Below are 8,410 nucleotides of genomic sequence, written 5' to 3' on the forward strand. Positions count from 1 at the left end.
TGGACAGATCTAGGGACATGAACGGGATTAATCATCTCATCATGTGTGATTAATTTGGAACTGAGCACCATTGGCAGGGTAACTCAATGAACCAGACACCCCATTGACAGGTCAATATGTTTACACTGATGGATTTGCTCTCATACATGTGCACATGCAAACACACACACACACACACACACACACACACACACACACAGGAGGAGAATGGGTTTCCTTTGAGTCAATATTGTCAATAAAAAAACCACATCCTGGATAAACATGGTCTTCGCCTTCTCATTTTTTAAATGATGTAATGCCAAACAGCTGACTTAACTAAATAATGCCAATATAGTCGCTTTTAGCTAATGAATTTTTTGTTGAAGCAGGATGGTACTCATCTGATGATCCTGCAGTAGATAATCCTGGTTGTAACCCCTATTCCCAACTGTACTGAGTTTCATGTCTATGCTGAGGGAGTTTAAATATCAAATCTGTAATTTCAAGCCTGTATTCATATAATAAATCCACATGAGTTGGCTGACTAAACATTTTGACTTAAGTCTGGGCAATGTTATCCACCTGGTTGATTACTATCTCAGACTTCAGGGGGAAACACAATCTGCACAATACAATACTTCAGAAGGGCTGGAAATTGGTGCATGAATCCCTTGACTGAAGGATCAACTGATTTGATTTTGGAAGTTATCTGGATAATGTTTTGCCTATGAAATCCAGGGTGTGTGTAATGTATGGTTCCTTCTTTATTTTGATTTTACAAGCTTTTCTTACAATCTGATACATTGTAATGGGCTGAACATCAGGTAATATTTATACAAATGTTGGGCTTTTGATTATCTTAGACTTTGGAGCTGTGCTTTTTTACCTTGCACAGTTTAGAAGGCACTTAAATTTTGAATTGTGGCATTTTATTATTTAATTTGTATTAGTTGAATGTCACTATGAGAATCAAACAGTAAAATGTGCCGTCTCATTGAGTCAATGCCATGTCATCACTTTTAAATAGTCCAAGGGTAAATATTAGTTTTTTTTATGTGTAGGTATCACAATGACTTAAAGGTGGTGGTTAAATGGTTAAAAACCAGGCAACATGTTAGGATTTCCATTGTGAACACATAGTGTACTAAATTTCAAGGATGAGTGACAAGGACATTGGCATTTGCAGGTGTGTGATGTCTTGGAGTCTCAACTACCGTGAGCAGATTAATACTGAAGTATTATACTTCTGTTATGGATTTCTTTTGAGATACATCTGTATCAATATTTTATTATATTTAATTATATTTTTAGAATCTGAAGATCGTCAAGTGTAATTTTGAAATTATAGTTTAACACAGTAATTGTGCAGATTAAGTCAAATGCTTTGCATCATTTATCACATAGATCTAATCTAATGAGGATGCTGTAATGTTGGTATAAGAAACAACATCTATTTCAATGAAATAATAGGCTATCTTGGCTCTTAATTCACAAATGATATCAGCCAGTTGTCACAACTAGGCCCATCGTAACAGGAATTCAAAGATAAAAATATAGACAAAATAAAAAAAAAAGATATATCTGTAAGTTGTATATGTCTGTGGTACCATATTCTGGAAAACATGTTCCCTCCTTTTGGGAGCTGGATTTGAATCCTGTGGACACCAAAATGCACATTTTTTTGAAAAAGTTTACTTGTATGAAGGACAGCACATCAGTAGAATGCCTTTCACAATAGAGTGATGACCAGCTCAGGGTCTAATGGCCTCTCTCATATAGTACTTCAATAGGTCCATCCTTTCTCTGGCAGGAATCAAAATGCACAGGGGAGGAATATGGGGAAAAACAATGGCGTGTCACCTCATGGCTGCAGAATAGAAAAGAGGGATGCTTTGTGTTGCTCTCTTTTTCAAACGCACAGGTGTTCTGGCAAACAACTCAAAGTGGGTGTATGTGTGTGTGTGTGTGTGTGTGTGTGTGTGCGTGTGTGTGCTTATCCGTTCACCTTTACTGTTCTCTTCTGAACTGCCCTTGATCACTGAAACGTACTGCGTCATCAAAAACCAGACACATCAAAACAGTGTTTGCAAAGTTGTGAGAAATGCTCTCTGGGGATCTGGCGACTTTTGTGTTGTTCAGGGTCCTGTGGAAAAAAGGCAGAGAGATGGCAGGAGTACTCCACTGTCAGTCTCAAGGAGATAAAGGGAAGGCTTTATCACAGGAATGCGCTTTGCCATAGCTGCCCATATGTCACAGTAGCCTACACTCAAGTCGTCTTTTGTAGATACAGTATACGTATATTTAAGTATGATTTGATTGTGTAGTGCAAATACTCTAGATCTGCTCCAAACTTAAAATATTTCTACAGAGCGATACCAATTTCTCCACAGGCAGTACCATCATTAGTTATAATTAATCAATCTCATAATGTGTTGTGTTTTGCGTAAGCTGAACACTATCATTTTCTCAATCAGCACTGACTGATTACAACAACACTGGTACAACAGTTTAATATTATGTCATACAGAATATTGTTTTAACCTGGTGCTATGTCAGTTGCACAGGGCTTACTTTCAACCTATGAAATGTAGCCAATGTGAGGAACATTTTTAGCCATGCTTGCAGCTTGGCTATAGGGATGGCAATGTCTCTCTGTTGGTTGGTCCACTGCTTTGGGGGGCCAGACTGAAATATCTCAACAGCTACTGGATGCATTGCCATGAAGCTCTGTACAGACACCCATGGTCCCAAGAGCATGAAGCCTAATGACTTTGATGATCCCCTGACTTTTCCTCTAGCACCACCATAAGGTTGATATTTCAGTTTTTTTGTGAAATCTCTTGACAACTGCTCAATTGGTTGCCATGATATGATTGTCTGCCAATGATGATATGATTGTCTTCCAAATATGAACTGCTCTCTGCAATCAGAAAAAACACATCTGATTTCCCAAAAAAATTGGTACAACTCACTAACCAATAACCCCAGAGCAGTCTGGGAAAACCTGAAGGAGATGACAAACTACAAAAAGGGGCCCGCTTCACCACCACATGAGGACCCTAGTCTCCCTGACAGACTCAATGATTTTTACACATGGTTTGAGGATGTACACACCCCAGCACTCATCAGCCCTCTCCCTCCTCCCCTCACTCCTCCCATTTCCTTCCAGGAGGCTGAGGTGAAGAAGATTTTCAAAAAACAAAATAAAAGGAAAGAAACGGAGCCAGATCAGCTCTCTGCTGTTGTGCTTAGCCACTGTGCGATCAACTGTATTCACTGACATTTTCAATACCTGCATCAATGACTTCATTGGCTATGAAAGTGTTTGAGCGCTTAGTCCTTTCCTACCTGAAGTCCTGTATATCCCCACTGATGGACCCATATCAGTTTGCTTATTGGGCTAATTGATGTTCTATAAACCTGGCTCTTCACTTCACTCTGCAACACCTGGAAGCAACTAACACCTACGCTCTCGTCCTGTTTATAGACTTTAGCTCAGCTTTTAACACCATTAATTCCCTCACACTCTTCACCAGGCTTTAAGACATGAACATCAGCCCAGATCTGTGTTACTGGATACTGGACTTTCTTAGAAACACCTTTCAATCTGTCAAGGTTAACAACGCTACATCACACCCTCCGAACCTCAGTACTGATGCACCACAAGGCTGTGTTTGCCTGCTTTTCTCCATTTACGCCAACAAGTTCAGCTCAGTCAAAATATTCAAGTACGCTGACAACACCACTATCATTGTGCTCATCAATAACAATGATGAGACTAAATACCGACAAGAGGTGTATTGAGGTGTACACGGGTGCAGGGACAACAACCTCTTAATCAATACCTCCAAAATAATGGAAATAGCTGTGGACCTCAGGAGAAGGACAAACATCAAAGCCCCAGTTCATATCTCTGACCAACCCATAACCCTGACATATTCCTTGGCACCTACATCAGTAATACTCTGAAATGAAACATCAGCACCAACTACATCATCAAAAAGGCCCAGCAAAGACTACTTCCTCAGGCAACTGAAAAAGTATCACGTCAAAAAACACCTGTTGGTCCACTTCTATAAAGCCATCATAGAGAGCATCCTAACATCATCTCTCACTGTCTGGTATGGGAGCTCAGACAATCCCACCAAGAGGAAACTGGAACAGATGTCACTAAAGCCTCCAACATAATTGGCTGTGACCTTGCCCTAGTTAACTCACTGTATATAAAGCACACCTTCAAACGGGCAGCTAAAATAACCAGCGACCCCTTCCACCTCTTCCAGCTTCTTCCCTCTGGAAGGCACTACAGGTCCATATTAACCAATACCACTCGATTTGAAACCAGCTTCTTTACTACAGCAGTCAGAACACGTAACTCCCCTTGCTTGCTCCCCTTGCCACAAGATCCCATATACTGACATGAATTGCTCTGCAGGCACTGGACTGAACTTGTTTGCACTGGCATATCAATCATTGTACTTTCTGCCTGTTGGGCTACTTGATATGCTGGGGATCTGAACTGTACATATCATATATATTCACTATACATATTTTCACATTCATGTGTTTCCTTTTTGGGTGCGTTGTTGTAATGGTTTATGGTGCTTGTTTGCTTGTTTTTTTTCTCTCTCTCTTTCTGTTTGCATTGGAACTGAGCTACCATGCTGTACCAAAACCAACTACCACCAACACTGTTGTGTGGCAATAAATAAATGTGGTAATAAAGCATCTATCTAGCTATCTAGCTGTCTATCTGAAATTTGGTACAGATGCTGAGATTATGAATCCTAATGACTTGGGTGATCCCCTGACTGTTCCTCTAGTGCCACCATCAGGTCAAAGTTTTCATTTATCCAGTGAAATATGTTTCAAAGGGAGGAGTAGCGAGAAAACTTTGAAATGTCCTGACGATCTTTCGTGGAGCAATGTGAGCTGGTGTGTTTAGTGCATCCAGAATGTCAATGTCCATGCTCGGGTACCCCTGTTTAAATTGTTACCAATTGATTGTTTAAAGTTATTACCAAGTTTTAGCCTACTGTGGAGAGCACAAGATCATGCAGCAAATATGCATGTTGCCAGTGACATGGTGCTGGCTGGAGATTTAACCAAGGTACTCGCAGTGAAAGCGATGTTTATTCTTAGGCAGTAGTTTGAACGTGTGCACGAAATAACTGCAGGTTGCACATCCTTATCTAGCTACTTTCAGATGGCTACAAGGATTTACTCATTTGGGGGGGAAGTAGCATGCTAGAAGGATCCTACAAGCAGTGGTGGATAGATACTGGTTAAGAGTCAGCCCTTAATCCCAAGTAGAAATCCTGCTTCTAATTGATTCTAAAACTCGTAAAATCTGGCTTATGATAAGCATGTAAACTTTATGCATGTAAATACTGTGGGTTATGCCCAATGGCACTAACCTGCTCCAATATACTGTACTTAATATAATAATAATATAATGTAAATCTTTGTCATTTTTCTATACCTGTCCTTCAAATCCAGCTATCCAGCATATCAATTTTCTTTATTCCATTATCAGCATATTGAGGTGCATAAGAGCTATATTTCCTGATGAGTTTAATCATGTGTGCTGGTGGAAGAATAGATCCTAGGTTTTCCACACATATACACATACAGCAATGGTTACTGTAGTTGGTGTATATCAGCATTCCGCCATCAGATAAAACGTTGCAAGCAAGTACTTGTTACAGCTTGGGTTAACCTCAAACATCCAACACACACAATTAAGATTAGCAACACTGTTCCATTGCCTTTGAGAATTAGTTGGACGAATAACTGGAGATGAATTAAACTTACACATTGGTACATCATGGTCAAATGGTCTTTGTCACATTGTTTTCATTTTCTGACAGAAATAAAAATATTTTTCTTTCAAAAATGTGATGTTACCTCCTGATTTACATCTATTCTATCATCTATTTTTTCTGTTTTATTTTTCTTTATTATAAATCTTTTTTCCTAATAACACACAATTTTTTTGAGTACTGTAGCTCAGCCTTTATCGCAACAAGATTGAAAAGCACAGTATGCTAAATTGAGTTACTTTCTTTGACAAACACTATAGGAACAGAAAGGTTTTTGATTGAAAACATGCTATTCTAACCTCAACTGAGACACTAGGATCAGTGCAGATTACACATCTGGGCTCTACAGCAGAATATCTATCTTGTGTGACAAAAGTGGTTGGCAGCGGTGGGTAGTTTTGGTTAAAATAATGTGGTAATAATAGTGGCCTGCTGACATTAAGAGAAATTGACTGAGATGGAATTCACATAGATTGCTATCATTCAGGATTAACAAATGTGAGGAAATTGTGGGTTATTATTGAGTATGAAAGGCAAGAAGAGTTCATTTATCAGCAGGAACCCCGATTCCTCAAAAAGCCCCATCACCAACAATAGGTGAAAACCTACTACATTTGTCTGTGTGTATGTGTCTACACATCTATATTACTGTCTGAATGCCTGAATAACACTGCATTCAATTCTTTTTTAAAGGAATCCATCTATTCAATCATTCACTGGTATGCATGATCATTGAGACAGCATTCATCTCAAGTTAAATTGATTTCCGGGAGATTTGAGGTGGAAATCGGACAGATGTCCTGCTGACACAAACTAAATTAACTAAATTTAATACACTTTAAAATCATATTACCTCTAATCAGCTTTATTACTAGCAGATCACAGTAACTAGGTTAATAGGGATATGAAAAATATTTAATGAGACCTGAGAGTTTTATCTCACCCTTTTATGAGCCTTTAGCCATACTATACATCAGGGGTAGAAAACCAGCCTCACATCTGTTGTCATGTTGTTGTTTTTTCTTGTGATTAACACACACACACATGCACACACACACACACACACTGGACTCATTTCCTGCTGCTCAACTCAGCAGAACCATTTAATGATGTCCATTACATTACTTGGCTTTTTAAGTACCTTTTCATTGGTTTTACGGTTGTTCATTATCATTAAATAGGAACCAACAAACATATAAGACACATCACATCACTGTAAAATTTTTGCATCATCCTGCTCAATCAGAGTCAAAAGAAATGTGCTGGAGAAACAAACGTGCAGAATTACATACATATATTAATTATTTAGCAACAAAAAACAAAACAGAGAGCAACCATTTTCTCTCATGTTGTGCAAACAACAAAGCACAAACCAATTAATTTACAACAATTTTGCAACCCGTAATGAAAATCATGCCGAAATCTGGCATGATATCCTCTTGTAATACTGCAGCATGCCTTCCATAACACCAGTGAAGACCAGAGTAAGTTGAACCATCGAGCACTAGCTTAAGATGAGAGAAAGTTTTGTGCTGAAAACTCTGATAATGCCAACTCAGGTCATTATTTCCTCCAGGAAATGGCCTTGTGACTTCCTCAACAAAATCTCCAAGTACCCAAGCTATAAACTAGTGCACTTAACACTGATATATTCATACTGCTAATATGCTATTATAACCCCAAGGTTTACAATGTTTCATCAACACATTTAGACGCACTCTTCTCCAATCTCCCAAAATCTTCAAAAAGAAAACGTTCATCATCAAGCTTACCAGATAACCACCAAACTTGTTGCAAAGCATTACTGCACAGCTTAGGTTAGGTCAAAACAGATGCCAACAGTCAGGTTTGGTGGATTTTACTTGCTGCATTTTATAAATGACATTTCAAACAATCACAGTAGTTACTGCGCTGCATTGGTCATACTCATTATACTGCACGTTTGACATAAAATGATGGAGATATATCAGGTAGCCTTATTTGACCTGAGAAACACCTTCTGGTTGCCGGCCCACCAGCAGAAACATGGTTTTAACTTTAAAAAAAAAATAGATAGTCTTGCTAGATGAGGCTAAATGTCTCTGAAGCTTGATCAGTTTACTTCATGTCGCCAAACATTACAGAGAATGTAAAATAACCTGTATAAGGAGCTCAGTTTCCCTTAACAAAATACATCTGAACAAAAACACACATTATTTAATTAAAGTTTATAAAATGTATACCTTTTTGTGTCTGTGTAATTAGTCATTCATTTACGCTTATTTATTAGTTTTAGGTTTGCAAGCAAGGAACTTTACAATTACTGTTTTTCATCAGTGCATAAAGACATCATTATATGTTAGTATTCTAACCACAGTTAGAAGAGCTTTGAAGCAAAGTAAAAAAAAAAAAAAAAAATTCATGAGCCTTTTCAGTGAAGGTAAAAGTTTGTTTCAGAGCTTCTGTAATTTCCATGTCAATAGCATGCCTCTTAGCAAGGTGACTCATCATACAAAGTAAAGAGGTTTAAGAGTGTTTCAAGGTTGATGCTGAATTGGAACATACAGTATATTGCAGTATTTTAAAAGTCACTTACATAAATGTTCCATCCCTGTGGATGCTCTAAAACA

General features: G+C 38.3%; 1 long non-coding RNA gene across 1 annotated transcript; it reads right to left on the reverse strand.

Moving 5' to 3' along the window:
- Window positions 1-1,706: 1,706 nt before the first annotated feature.
- Window positions 1,707-7,677, reverse strand: LOC122888463. Its single transcript, XR_006380706.1, has 3 exons — window positions 7,574-7,677; window positions 1,985-2,122; window positions 1,707-1,846 (listed from the first exon to the last, which is right to left on the reverse strand). It is a non-coding gene; the product is annotated as an uncharacterized LOC122888463 (long non-coding RNA).
- Between the last annotated feature and the right edge of the window lie 733 nt (window positions 7,678-8,410).

Source organism: Siniperca chuatsi, linkage group LG14, assembly GCF_020085105.1.
Source record: "Siniperca chuatsi isolate FFG_IHB_CAS linkage group LG14, ASM2008510v1, whole genome shotgun sequence".
In the NCBI taxonomy this organism is placed as follows: domain Eukaryota; kingdom Metazoa; phylum Chordata; class Actinopteri; order Centrarchiformes; family Sinipercidae; genus Siniperca; species Siniperca chuatsi.